Below are 15,457 nucleotides of genomic sequence, written 5' to 3'. Positions count from 1 at the left end.
AACACCCTCAGGCTCTTTAATTATAAATGTTTATTGTACGATATTACATTGTAATCCATATTTTATATTTAAAAAAAAGCCCGCTGAGTTTCTTGCGCCCATTCTTCTCAGGTCTGAGGCAGTCTCTTTTGAATGGGTGGTAGATTTTGACGTTCAATAAGTGATTTTAAATCCTATTTTTAATAAAAATATTTGAATTTGAATTTGAACCGACTTCAAATTGGAGGAGGTTATTCATTCGAGGGGCTTTTTTTGTATGTACACCGATTACTCTGAGATTTATCATCCGATTTCGTAGTTCTTTGTTCGATGCGAAATAGATTGGCACTGACTTAAAACCTATCAATAGGTAGCACATATAAATAATAGTATTTTATTAATTTTAAAGGTAAAGGTTTGCATAAGAGGTGTATTAAATTAAATTTTTAGTTATTTGATACTTTTCAGTTTTTGAAGTCGGTTTTTCAAACGTAGTTTTATGTTGATTTATTTACTTATTAAGTACAACCACATTGCACATATTACCTTAACAAACTAGTTTTATACATAAAGGGTAACCTATCTGATATGTGTAACAGTTACGATGTACATAACTTTGCCAAAACCAAAGCAAATTAAAATTTGTAATTCTTTATTACTAGAAATATAAGCCTTTTTTATCTTAAATTTACAAGCTGGTTTTGATATAAAATTACCTAACTTGTAAGCTATATAAATATTTAATTTTAGTATGCGTGTGTATTAGATTTTTTCAAAATTTATCACAATCTAGGAATTCCTAGATTTTATCTACATATTTAGTTACGAATAATTGATATATAAACAATTGCCTTTCATATGCGGTCATTATGGATAACGGTCCTAAATCTGACGCTCTTGTGTAACGCTATCGAAATATGACGCTTAACACTGATAGAGAACACGAACGTCCGTATAAGAGATTCGCTTCAAAATTGCGGAATATTTTAACTATACAGCGAGATATAAAAATATTTTCGATAAACAAGTATTTTATATGTGTACTTGTTGTCTTAAAAATTTTATTCATAATATGAAGAAAGAATTAGCACTACGAAAAGGTAAGTTTTATTTCTATCATACAAACCTATGTTATTGATGAAGGATTAAATTTAAAAATGATTTATCGTCGCTTGCAAACCGCTTCAACCGTGTGTACATAAGTTACTGCAGACTGAAAAATAATAATTGTATATCCACGGCAAGATTCATATCGATTGAATGTAATCGCTCAGTTGTTTATTGAGCGGCGAATGAATGAATGCAATTGAGCTGTTAGCACGTTTAGAGGAATGAAAACTTTATTGTGTACCGAAATGTAAACTTATGCTTGGGATACACCTAATGTTACACTACTCGGTATAGTATTTGCATTTAACACTATTAGAAGTAGCGATAATATGTGTTCCGTCGTTATCGCACGGATTGATCGCACAATCGAACAATCTTCCCTTAGCTTGAAAATAGAATGTTGAAGGTGGAAATTAACTAAGATACACGCAAGAAGTATTAGTTAAAACGTTTCTAGCTCTATATGTATAATCCCAGAAAAGGCTATCTCAAATATTGCACTAAAATATTCTTAATATTTCAAGGGATCGTATTTAATGATGTCATGCGATTATATTAAAAGAAGAATTATTGCTGACTATTATATATATAACTATTAATAAATGTATTGCATGAGCTTTATTTAAGTGAAATTTATTAGTTTCTTTATAAAAAATATACTAATCTCTCAACTACACCTGACTGTTCCACATCTCTTTTGTAAGAATAAAAGTAGAAATAGTATAAAATATAAATTTACAAGTAACGTATGTGTTAGTATTAGTCAGATTAGTATCAAACTAATCGACCCGATAGACTTTGCTTTGTTCAAATAAAAATATTAATAATAATGTAAAGGTCTACAACGTTCCTAGATTTCTGTGGCTACCGAAGAGCGTGGGATTATTATTTACCATCACGTGACCCGTTTACTTAGTTTTCTTGTATTCGCTACAAAAAAAAATCACATTTAATATTTGGTCGCAAGTAAAAGCGTAAGTGATAATATAGTTCATAGGAAAGTACCTCAGGCTTCCTACATACTGTGTTAGAAGGTTTAGTCAATCAACAATACTTGCACTTTCAAAATTTTAAATTGTCACAAAACAGATATTAAAAGAAATAATATCGAAGGTACCAAAAACAACGATCTCAACCGACTAACATATCGGCGTGAATTTAATTATCTTTCAATATAATATAATATATATAGATAGATTAAAGAATAAACCCTATTTGGTCTGTCCTAAGCTTCATGTAGCCGTGAAACATTTGGAGTCATTGTCTGTTTGACTTATGAGTGTTTATAAGAATGTTCATGAATGAATGACGTATCGTTGTTCTTTGTTTAATTAAAACACTTTGATTATATGCCCCATGTAAATAGTAGTCGGAAGAATTTACTTTTGAAACGCTGTTGTAATTCTACATACAGTTCTAATTGTGTTTTAAAACTGACTTATCTCCCCCGTTTTGTACACCTCATGAACGGGAGTAAAGCACTACCTCAAGGTAGTGCTTTACTCCCGACATGACAAAAAAGCAGTTATCGCAAAACTGAAATTGTTGTGTTGAATACTTTTCGGGCATCAGGACACGTGGCCTGATCGAAAATTCGTAAGATAGGCGTTGCAATTATGGATGAACGATTTATACTTCTAATTCTAGTTCGGCTATTTCAACTTAATGATCATACGGTCACTGGTTAAATACATTTCAAAAACAATTATTCTGTTTAACATAATAAATATTTTAATTGAAAATAATCTCTTCGGAACGTCCGTGTGTTGGTTGAAAAAAATTATAGTACCGGATTTTTTTTGGTATTTAAAAGAACACACTGCGGACGTTTAAAATTAATATGAGCGTTCAAGAATCTGATTACAGATTATTTTGAATATTGATTTCATCTTATTCGTAAATCGATACCAATCTGCATAGAAAACGCTCATCTGTCACATTCATACAAATACCACTCTTATTTAGTTTTTTAATCGACTTCAGGGAGGAACTCGAATCGAAAAGGGAGGAACTCTTCAATTCTTCAGAGCAAAATAACGATACTCGGTCGAATCCTTTTTTAAGCAATCCGGATATTTGAGTCACCTACCGTATAGTCAAGTAATTGTCATAGTAAAATTTGATGATCAATGGAACTCTTTAACGACTTACAGTAAGGGTGCGATCTGTGGCAGGGTTTCTAACGGTCAGTAATCAAATTGAAAGGCGCTTACGTTCATTACTGCATTGCAAAATATAGTAGGTCTACACATATTTAGACAAATTATTAGTTAGTGTACTTCAGATTCACTAAAAATAAAAAAATAAAAAAAAACAACCGAATTAAAAAAACGATTCCAAAATAGATGTAATATGCACTAAAGAGTAAAAAAATAATTGCGTATTTTTATACAATTCAATTAATCTAATTTTAGCTACGATTATTGTTTTTTTTGGAACATATGTGCTGGTGACGGGGTAGAGTTGGTTAAGGGCAGCAATAAATAGAACTGATGTAATTAATGTGTTGGAAGGGGTAGACCTAGGCGGATGTTTCGAGACCAAATCAGGAACGTCTTGAAAAAAGGCCAGGTCAAGAGTACCCTAAACCGAAGAGCATGTATGAAAGGAATAATGAAAGTGGACGAAGCGAAACAAGTATGTAAGGATCGTAGCAAGTGAAAAGAAGTGGTCTCTGTCTACCCCTAGGGGAAAGAGGCGTAATTATATTTATGTATGTATGTATGAATGTAATTCTTCGATGTGATTAATAAATATAGGAATAAGATAAGATAAGATATAAATATAACAGTAAGAAATAATGGATTAATATAATTCTTGATCAATAACCACTAGACCATTTGGATCGTTAAAAATACCAAAATGTTAATGTTGACATCAGAGATTTGATAAATAACCTTAGGATCAGTTTATAAGTGAATATCACTTAAAAAGAAAACTAGTACTCACTTCTGGTATTTAGTATGAGGATTAAGTACGGTTGGATTAGATTGGTAAGAGTGCTGAGACGTAACCGGAGACGTGCGAGATCGAATCCCGTATTTTCCATAAATTTTGGTACAAATTAAATTAATTATATTGGTATTGCAATATTAGACAGCTCATGAGGTGAGTACCCCATCACGCTAAGAGGCTCACGGGATGTCAAGTTGTCAAGATGAATTGAACAGAAAATCACCAAGCTGGCGCTACTATAGCGCTCTACAAAGCGAAGGTCCGGCCACATATTGCTGAGTATTGCTGTCATCTCTGGTCTGGCGCGCCCCAGTATCAGTTCAATCCATTTGAACGCATTCAACGCAGAGCAGCTCGAATTGTTGCGGACCCAGTGCTCTGTGAACGGCTGGATCACTTGGCGTTGCGTAGAGAAGTCGATTCATTGTGTGTCTTCTACCGCATTTATCACGGGGAGTGTTCCGAAGAGCTGTTTCACCTGATTCCTGCCGCCGAATTCCACCTTCGCAGGACGTGCCACAAATTAGGATATCATCCCCACCATCTGGATGTGTGGCGGTCCTCCACAGTGCGGTTTTCATCGAGCTTTCTTCCACGTACTAAAAAGCTGTGGAATGAGCTTCCTTATGCCGTGTTTCCGGGACGATTCGACATGGGTACCTTTAAAAAGCGCGTACACCTTCCTTAAAGGTTGGCAACGCTCCTGTGATTCCTCTGGTATTGTTGCAAGAGAGTGTTGGGGCGGTGATCACTTAGCCCTTTTCTTGGCAATGTATATCAAAGTACATAGATACATCAAAGTTGGAAAAATTATCATTTTTTTGCTAAAACGAAAAATATCTTTGAAAATAGTTAGATGTTTTTATGCTCTTCGAACGCAAATATTTTTTTTTAAAGTAGGCAACACGGTTGAACTGTCAAACACCTTTAATTTTCAACCTACGACGTGCCCCTGCGTAAACAGGTAAGGAAAATTTAAAAATAATGTATTTTATGGTTATTATACGCATGTTTTTGTTAAATTATAAAATATAATTGTTTTTCTATTAAATTAAATAATTTGCAGTATAAATAATTATATCGTGGGTGATTTTATTCACATTTTAAATGGATGTATCTCGTGGCACACACTGCCAACTTCTCTAAGAAATTTTACAGAATCTTCCTGTGAAATGATGTGGAAAATTGGAAGTCTGATTGTGTATTTGACAATATTACTTTTCAAAAGCTCTTCAGTTATGAATCTCCACCGGTTCCTTTGCTTCCTTCTTCGCTTCAAAATCTTCACTTACTTTCTGATGATCAATGTGACCTTACCAGCACAACCCTTTATTGGAACCATTTCCATGGACTCTTTAGCTCAAGATTCTCTTCTTTCGTCCATTCCTCCGTCACCAACTGCCTACTTGATTTTTTGTCAAACCTAAGGATCTAGGATTAACATAATAGTACCTGAAACATCTGAGCCATCGCTTCCAACAGTAGTAGCCTCAACATCATCATCCAACTTAAAGAATACGCGTTCTAAGTAGTCAATATTAGCTGTAAAGAGACCAGCGCCTATACAAAGAAAGCAATTAAATTTTTATTGGGTAAACAAGAAATTTGAACACGAGACTGAAATATATAACAAAGAGTAACCAACTACGAACAGTATTATAACGCCATTAGAATATTTCCATTATCTCCTCGATGACAACCTGAATATGATAACAGAAGAAAGTAATTTATTTTCAACTCAAATGATCGGTCGGTCTTTTAATTTTTCAATGAAAGTTGGTAAATAAATTTATTGCAATTAATTTGCGTGTGGGAATTGTGAATTACGATTGCGTGGTGCGGAGAAGAAACTCTTAACCGATAAAGCTCTAAAGAAAAAAAAAGGACGAGGCTCATACTCTCAAGTCGTGTTCAATAAAGTATGCATTGTAAAATGGCATGATAATAAAGTTGTCACCGTTGCTGGAAGTTATGTGGCAGAGACGTCAGTTGGTCAGCTTTCCTGAAATCATCAGGCACTACAAATCGCACATGGGACGTGTAGACTTTACGAACATGTCGCTTTCTCTCTACAGAACTGCAATGAATATTCGTAGGTGGCACTTGCCAATATTTTCACAGATCTTGTTACTCGTACTGCAAGGCCAACTACTACTACAGATTTGATCGATATAATCATTTTCCGACATTTGGACCCAAGGGTCGATGAAAACTTTGCATAAAAGGGCAGACCAAGGTCATGTGCATGAAGTGCGGTATGAGACGATGCCTTCTGCCCGTCAGAAAGTTCTGTCTGTTTTTTTAACTTCCATAGCAAGCATACCTAAGGAAATCTCATGTTGTCATATTGTTTCTCAGAGAAGATTTTGTGTTTTTGTTTATTTTTATTGGTTTTTCAACAGGAATGACAGTTTACGTTATCCCACAGGATACATGTGTTTTTTTTAAACTACTCACATCGGATTTTTTTCTGTATTTTTCTAGGCATATAAAAATATTATGATATTCAAAGATTTTGTTCTCTGCCAAGTAAAGGGCTAACACCAGATGACCCGGACGCTCGTTTGTTCTCCTTTTTCTCCATAAAAAAAAGAATAAAAACAAAAACGCTCCACAGATCATTTATTGAAATGAAAGAATCAGGACCTGGATTAAATATCAGTATCGGATCACCATTCTGGAATACAATATGGGGATGATGATGATTAGTGACGCACCTTATCTTGCCAAATGCCAGTTATGAATTAATCCGATGTTTCTTACAAATTAAAATAAAAAAAATTACGGTGTGGCGCTTAAGTTTAGTTATAAATTATGAGTAACTTATTTTATTATTGTAATGTGTTTTCTGTTTCTACAAGAATTAAACGGTATGTTGAAACCCATCTATTTAAAATACTTTAAATGTCCTTTAGTTTTGATTACGAGATCACTCTCTCGATCCGACGTCTGACGAGTCAATAGCTCCTAAAGATGGCTCGTGTAGAAGAGAGCCACGTGTTAATGTGATTTTGTGAAATTTTGCTAAAATAACTATAACACTAAAGATTCATAACATTTAAATGTTCTCAAAAACCGTATTAATTGTTCAGTAACAATTAAAATCTTTTGCATTTCTTGAAATTTACGCCATTAAAAATCTGTTACCCAATATTTTCCTCAAAGACTTATTTTCCCTGTAAGTTCTCAATTTTAATTATTTTCCCCAGGTTGTGGAATAAACGCAAAGCTTTAAGCGATTTTGACTTTTATTTAATTACTAGCTGACCCTGCAAACGTTGTATTGCCGATATTAAAATCGTGATACAAAAGTGTTCATCGTAGATGGGTGAAAATTTGAAGTTGTATGTATTTTTTAATGCTGACTCATAATCAAACAAATTAAAAAAAATGTCAAAAACATTTAAAAAAAAATTCGTGTGGACCACCCTTAACATTTAGGGGTATGAAAAATAGATGTTGGCCGATTCTCAGACCTACTCAATATGCTCACAAAATTTCATGAAAATCGGTCAAGCCGTTTCGGAGGAGTACGGGAACGAACATTGTGACACGAGAATTTTATATATAAGATAAGTAAACCAATATCAGGTTGAAGTAGGTGACCAAGTAATGGGTACTGTGCTAATGAATATTTTAAAGAAATAACCGGTGTTTATACACAACAGTTTAGTTTTACAAAATTCTGATACAAATATTCATGCCGTTAGTAAAATTTGGAAGGGACTTATAAGAAACGCACATGCATAATGTTACGTAAGTATTAAGACATTAGCTTATAGTTGAATCTTATTTTTTCTTGTATGATTACATAAAATATTTAAAAATGGAGTGCAATCCAGAGAGACGACATTTAAAGGAAGTAGCCAATCTAGGCCACAGCAAGAGATTTTCCTGATTCTGTATTCACTCGCTTAAATTCAAATTCAAATTTCAATATTTTTATTCAAAATAGAATTCAAAACCACTTATCGAACGTCAAAAACTACCACTCATTCAAGAGAGACTGCCTCAGACCTGAGAAGAATGGGCGCAAGAAACTCAGCGGGCTTTTTTTTTAAACATTAAAATATGGATTACAATATGATATCGTACAATAAACATTTATAATTAGAGAGCCTGAGGGTGTTCGATTTATTCCCAGTCCGTGGTGTCATTAAGAAAATCGTTTATGCTATAGTAGTAGTATAGTAACCTTTCCCACACAAACGTTTTTTAACAATTCTTTAACTTAATACCTGCTTAAATACCGATCTCATGGTAGTGAAAACTCTACTAAGTCGGACTATACTTTTATTTTTGTTAACATAAAAGTTTATTTCATTCTTTAGATTGACATTTTTAAATTCGTTGTATCTTTTGAATGGAATGTCAGATTTTAATAATTTAAAAGGTATTTTATAGGTATTGAAACGGTCTTAAATAAAAGTTTTAATGGCATAAGTATACACAGGTATGAACAATATGGTTTGATTATTGTAGGTACTTATATCAATTTTCAAAATGTAAAAAAGTAGTCATAGTAGCATAACTGCAGTAGTTGGTTATGTGATATCACGGACTTTTTATAAATATTCATACGTTCTATAACACTGTAGAACATTTTTTTGTTCTCTCATCAATAGTTTCCGCAGCGCACGTGATGCCAGATTTTGTAAGACAAATTTTTTCACACCTTGCGTTATATTATTGAATATTTATTTTCAAAAAATAATATAGCCTATGTCATTCATTGCAGCTTTCTAATGGTGAATGAATTTTTTAAATTGGTCACAAATATTTCCTCTTTATAATTATGTTTATATTTATAATTATACATTATATGTAACTATCATTTCTAATAACATGTCTATACTATACCTTAAAGGTGTACAGCACTTAGGTTGTGAAGCTAAGTCACCGTAATAAATCCCTGAATTTTCCCTAATTAAGTAGTTCGTAGTTAACTTATGTACAACAAGTTTGAGGTTAACTTTGCAAAATATGCGGAAGCTTGGTTTAATAATTTGTATAATAATAGTAAGCTATTAAGCACATATTAAGATATGTGTTGAATACATTTTTTGTTATAAAATTTTCGAATTCAAATCAAAATCATGAATAAGTATTGTACTTCAATGCTTGTTACTATATTCTGGTAATGGTAGGTTTTTCTACGCATCAAAAATAAGTGGTGTTTATATTTACTTTGGTACCTGGTAAAATTAAAATCACTCACAGAACACAGAATTTTTTTTCCTTTGCTCTGTGACTTTAATATTCTTCATTTCGTATAGATAGAGGTGTGGAAGAGTTTCCGCAGTTAGTAAACTGAAATAGACCAAAGTTATTTGTTTTTAGGATTCCGTAGCCAAGTGGAACCCTTATAGATTAGTCATGTCTGTCTGACTGTCCGTCCGCATGTCACAGCCAATTTTTTCCGAAACTCTAAGAAATATACTGTTGAATCTTGGTAAGTAGATGTATTCTGTGAAGCGCATTAAGATATTCACACAAAATAGAAAACCAATAAATTTTGGGGGTTAGATCCTATACTTAGAACTGAAACTCAAAAAAAAATTTTCATGAAACCCATACGTGTGGGGAGTCCGATTCGCTAGACCGTTTTTTTTTCACGTTTCCCTTATCGAGAAATACTAAAGTCACCTGTGTGGAGACGTGTTTAACTTGGATATATCATGTATACAAACTTCTTATTTAGATTTCTATTGGTAATAATAACCCGTTTGTATACAAAGGTTGTTCATTCGTGACAAATAATTTCACAAAACGAGCTCACAAATTGTTATCACTAATTGTAACGAGTGGCTCAAGACAAAGAGAATTGGACACTAATAGGAAAAGTCTCCGGGGCTATTACTCGCACACCCTTACTGTCCCAGGGGAAATAGCCACATGCTTTATTTACTACACTCAACAGACAAAAGGTTTACATCACCGCGTTCTGAGACACTTTTGGACACATCGAGAGGATTTCGTTGTGTTCTAGCTGTTACCTGCGACTTTGTCCGCAGTTACTAGTGTATAAAAATAAGTAATAAAATAGTGTAATAAAACAGTGCTTCATATATGCGTAGAATACCACTCGGTATTAACAATCTTTTGATCTTCAAATGGTATTGTGCAAATGGGATGCGTAACAGAGAAAAAAAAACCGATCATTTTTTTACCAACGTTTCTCGCCTCCCTATATTTATTGGCCTGTTCTCATTTTCAAACACCCATTAACAAGATTGCTTTTTTTGGGTTCAAAACAATAAATCCACGTTTCGTCTCCTGTGACAATGTCATAACTAGCATTAGAATATCCGTGGTCGTACTTTATTAGCATCTGTGAGCACCATTCCATGCGAGCCCGCTTCTGCTCCGCTGTCAGTTCATGAGGGATCCAAGGACACCAAAGTTTCCTAACAAGACAAGAATTTGGATCATACCAATCCCCAATAGTCGTCGAATTGTCTCATAGGTAATCCGCGGGTTTTTTTCAATTAGCCGCTTAACAGTAGACACATAATTTTCGTTGACGGCGTTTGAAGGCCGCCCTTCACGACGTTCTTCATGTAAAGAAACCCGACCTCTCACAGATTCAGCAAACAATCGCCTCAAGGTACTCAAGCAAGGTGCGTGTCTCCCAAAAACATTTTGAAGACGAGCGGCACAGTCTTGCGGAGAGAGAGAACTTTTAGAATCATAAAAAATCATCGCTCTAAAATCTTTTCGACTTAATTCCATTTTCGTTGCGTACGTAGAACTTTGATGTGTGATAAATAACAATTGACAAAGGATTTCCCTATAATTGTTCTTTTATTACTAAGAAGGTTGCAACGTTTCAAAAAATAATATCTAACACTCAAAATTCAAAAAGTTCCGATTAGCTAGAAGTGCAAAACTTTTAGTGTGCCCCATGTATATCTCATCGTTAAGAGAACATTTGTATGAAACGTTTTCGTTCGATCGTTTCTTCTCCAGCTTTTCTAAATCCAACTTCCACGAACAACTCTTTTCATTACTTCGGTTGATACACAGCCTATAACACTCACAAATACTGTGGCATCCTTTTAGTAACATAATTTTCAAAATCGATATATATATATATATATATATATATATATATATACATATATAGATTATAAATTGAAATCTTTATTACAAAAACTACAACGATTAAAAGAAACTGTAATTTAAAATCAATATAACATTTTCCGTTATCGTTTGTGTAAAACATCGTGAACCAATCAAGCAAAATGAGGAAGCAGTTAGTTAAACCCTGACGCTAAATCGAAATGATATTCGGCCATCATTCTGAGGGTTTCATTAACTCGGACAAACACTGTCCAACGAACCCTTTGACACAGATTAACAAACACTGCGTACAAACCCATTATAACTTCAAAGATTGTTTACATCAATTTTAGGTTACGAATATTTTTGTACATCATTTTTACTGACTTTTAATTAAGTAAACAACCATGTTTTCATTTTATTATTATTAAAAAGATAGCTTGTGAGGTCGCTCAATGCTCGTTTTTTGATAATTGTAAGTCTTCAAATATTTCTGCCGTGAAGCAGTAATGTATAAATAATACTGTGTTTCGGTCTGAAGGGCACCGTAGCTAGTAAAATTACTGGGAAAATGAGACTTTACATCTTATGTTTCAAGGTGACGAGCGCAGTTGTAGTGCCGCTCAGAATTTTTGAGTCTTTCAAGAATCCTGAGCAGCACTGCATTTTAACGGGCAGGGCGTATAAACTACCATCAGATAAACGTCCGGCTCGTCTCATCCCTTATTTTCATAAAAAAAACTCTCTATTAAATTAAATATTACTATAAATTAAAAGAATAATAAATAAAATAATAATAATTAAAACATACTCTATAACCAGATGGATGTGCCATTTTATTTTTATTTTTATTATTATTTTTTTATTTTATGTCAGATTAGGTGTCAAGAGCTGAGCCCTATACCCTGGCACTCATTCTACCAATACGTTGAGAGTAATGTCTTCGTTGCTACTTCACTCGGATCACAACATCGTGTCACATCATAATATTGTACTTTTCATCGATGGTGTTCAAATCAAATCAAAATCACTTTATTCATGTAGATCAAGAAAAAGACACTTATGAATGTCAAAATTTTTCTTTTTTTTTACATTTACCACAACTTTGGAAAAGGTTGATTGCTTAATGAGAAGAAGAGGCAAGAAACTCATTAACACTCTTTTAAATCAACAGAAAGAGCTTCATTCAATTACAATATATAGAAAGTGATGCAACAACTCAAACGTCAAATACTAAATGCCTTACACGAGTTAGTTTAAAAAAATGTAAGTTACTAAGATTTCTGTAAGCTTTTTGAACCAAATAAACATTTTAATTATTATTATTACTTAGTAAAAACAAGAGTTTTTGAATATAATAGATGCATCTATGAACCCACGCCGTTAATAAATAAAGGCATAATGCGAGAATTTTATTAGCTATTATAAACATATAATAACTTTAATTAAAAAAAAAACCATGAAGCAGAGTTTTCGGTATCAGGTAACAGGTAATCATCCAGTCACCACACGTAGCATCCGTTCACAAGCATGATCCATGGGCCAGCCATCGCTTCCCTCGACCATATTTTAGTGAAGAGAACGACCCGCCCCACGCGGCCGCCACAAGCAGTGGCGTTTAAGCGAGCCTGACGTGATCTGTATTTATGTTGCCCCTTAATGAACGCTCTTATTCCACGTAGACATACCCGGTCGATATTCTTATGCAAAACTCCTCCAAACACATAAGTCTTTTTCGTATTCATTACAGAAATAATTCACACGTAATGGTCACAATTTATCCGAGAACGGAATAAAAAACCAATTTGGCGTATACATAAAACCAAAAGTAAAACCTTTGTAATATCAATTTGGTTCATACATATATTCATGAGGCATCGCTGTGGGTCATATAATTTATATGTGAAAGGATATATCGTATATTATTTCGAGCGATTTGGCCGTTTGCGTATTTCGTGCGCGAGTTCCCAGCTTGTTGGTTCAACTCTTGAATGTGACTCTTGGGGCCACTTTTGATGTCTTTTTAGGTAAATATATTCGGAAAGGGTTGTTGCGTTTTCAAGTTATAATAAGTTCAGATTATTTGGTATTTTACGGCGAACTTTGGTTATTCCTAACTTGAGATTCGGTAGCAGAGTGATTTGATAGCTATCATTGAACCAATCAAATTTAAATTCGTATTTGTGTGTTTTATTCCTAAACTCTGGTCTGGTCTACGCCAGTATCAGCTTGAATCATTTGACCACGTGTAACGCAAAGCTGCTAGAATTGTCGGGTTCAAGATTGGTGAAATTGATTCAGAGATGCAGAATTCCAGTGTTCTGTGAACGGTTGGATTCCTGTTGAGTAGAGACGCCCTCATTGTGTCTCTACTATCATGTTTAATACTAGGAGTTTACCGGAATTCTACCTGCTTCCTGCCGACAAATTCCAATTCCACAGAACTAAGATGGGATCATTCTTATCTATCTCGAAGTGTGGCTTTCCCGAACAATGCAGATTACAAGGAACTTTCTAACACTAACAACCTAATAGTGGAGTATAGATAGATAATAGCGGTATTTCCATGATACAACATGGATACTTTCGAAGAATCCCAAAAGTGAGGGTTATCATTTTAAAAACATAACGAAATTGTTCAGATTTGCAAGAGCGACATCTCAAGTCAATTTCCTAATATGCAAATATTGGGGTTGAACAGGTTATCAACTGTAAAGTAGGTCCTGTAGATGAAGCAACAGGTATTAAATATTTATATTGTGTGAATGCCTTTTTCTGCGCCTAAACGATACTGAAGCAGCATTTGTGTAAATTATTATCGTCATATTATGTCTGAAGGCACGCTCAAGGTGACGAATGCAATCTTGGTGCCGCTCAAATATTGGGTTGTCAAAAATTGAAGCTACCCCATAGAAATATTAGTCGAATCATTTACCTCCCAGTTAACGCTAAGTTAAAGAGACTAGCTCTCTTACTTCCTAACATAATAATTACTTCAGATGACTTATATATTTTATTTTATTTTCTACAAGAAATACAACCGCAAATATTTGATTTTTTTTCATTCTGAGCTGTGTAATATTTTATAGCTGCGACTTAACGTCCCACAGGAGTGTATCCAGGTTTAGTAATATGTCTTGTCTTTGCTCTCCCGGTCAGATGCCTTCCTACGGTATAAGCGTGACGTGAAACAATTGATACTTGAAGAACAAAGGAATATTGTTGAGATGCATAATAATATTATGATGAAAATAAAAATTTATGTAACCGGCTGCATTATATATGAGCATATGCTTATCGTAGACAAACCTTCTGTACTTGGATGTATGTATTTTTTATGTCAATAAAGGACGAGACGAGCATGACGTTCAGCTGATGGTAATTGATACGCCCTGCCCATTACAATGCAGTGCCGTTCAGGATTCTTCAAAACCCAAAACTTTTGTGCGGCACTACTATTGCGGTCGTCACCTGGAGACATAAAATGTTAATTCTCATTTGCCCAGTAATTTTACTAGCTACGGCGCCTTTCAGAATGCAGACAGAATGACAGAATGCTTACACATTACTGCTTATGCAGTAAACGGCGTCGTTGTGGTACCCATAATCTAGCCGGCATGCTATGCAGACTCAGAAGGAGTGGAGGCTCCCACTGGTAAAATATATCTGATAGATAAAAGTACATTATTCAAAACGATTATATACTTACTAAATTGTGTAAATCAAGATATATATAGTATATACTATGGCAGTGTTAATAATAATACGTCATAAAGTGTTACTTAAAGTAGTACTTACGTCTAGTAGAAGTACAATAAGCTTATTAATATCTTTAAATGCAAGCTATTTTATATAGTTGTAAATAAGTGAACATTTATTGAGACGTATTTAATTAATTATTTTTGCTCGAAGTTAAAGAAAAATCAATTTATTCATATAATTAGTTATAGTACTATAACATGTTCTGATAATAAAATGTAAGTGATTAACACTTAGGTTAGGTATCTTGTTTATCTTGTTCATGACGTCGAACATATTCATATATATATAATTGTAATTCTTAAAAATATTTATATTGAAATATCAAGACTAGTCAGTCGCAGTATACCAACTGACCATTAGGGAAATCTGCACTACTGTTTAATTTATTCGTTTGAATATTCTTAACTATCGGTTTTGTGGTGAGTACGATTCGACTTATTTATACACAGACCTCCAGAAAGATCTCTTTTGGGATCGATGGTAAATTACATTCGAGAATTAACGTTTATGTAAATAAATATCAAACGGAACAGAATACAACGATAAGTTTGCTTTAACATTTCAGTTTTTTGCTCTTGCGTTTGGTTAG

The sequence above is a fragment of the Leptidea sinapis genome, chromosome 28, assembly GCF_905404315.1.
Source record: "Leptidea sinapis chromosome 28, ilLepSina1.1, whole genome shotgun sequence".
NCBI lineage: Eukaryota > Metazoa > Arthropoda > Insecta > Lepidoptera > Pieridae > Leptidea > Leptidea sinapis.
Note: the sequence above shows the minus strand (reverse complement) of the source record.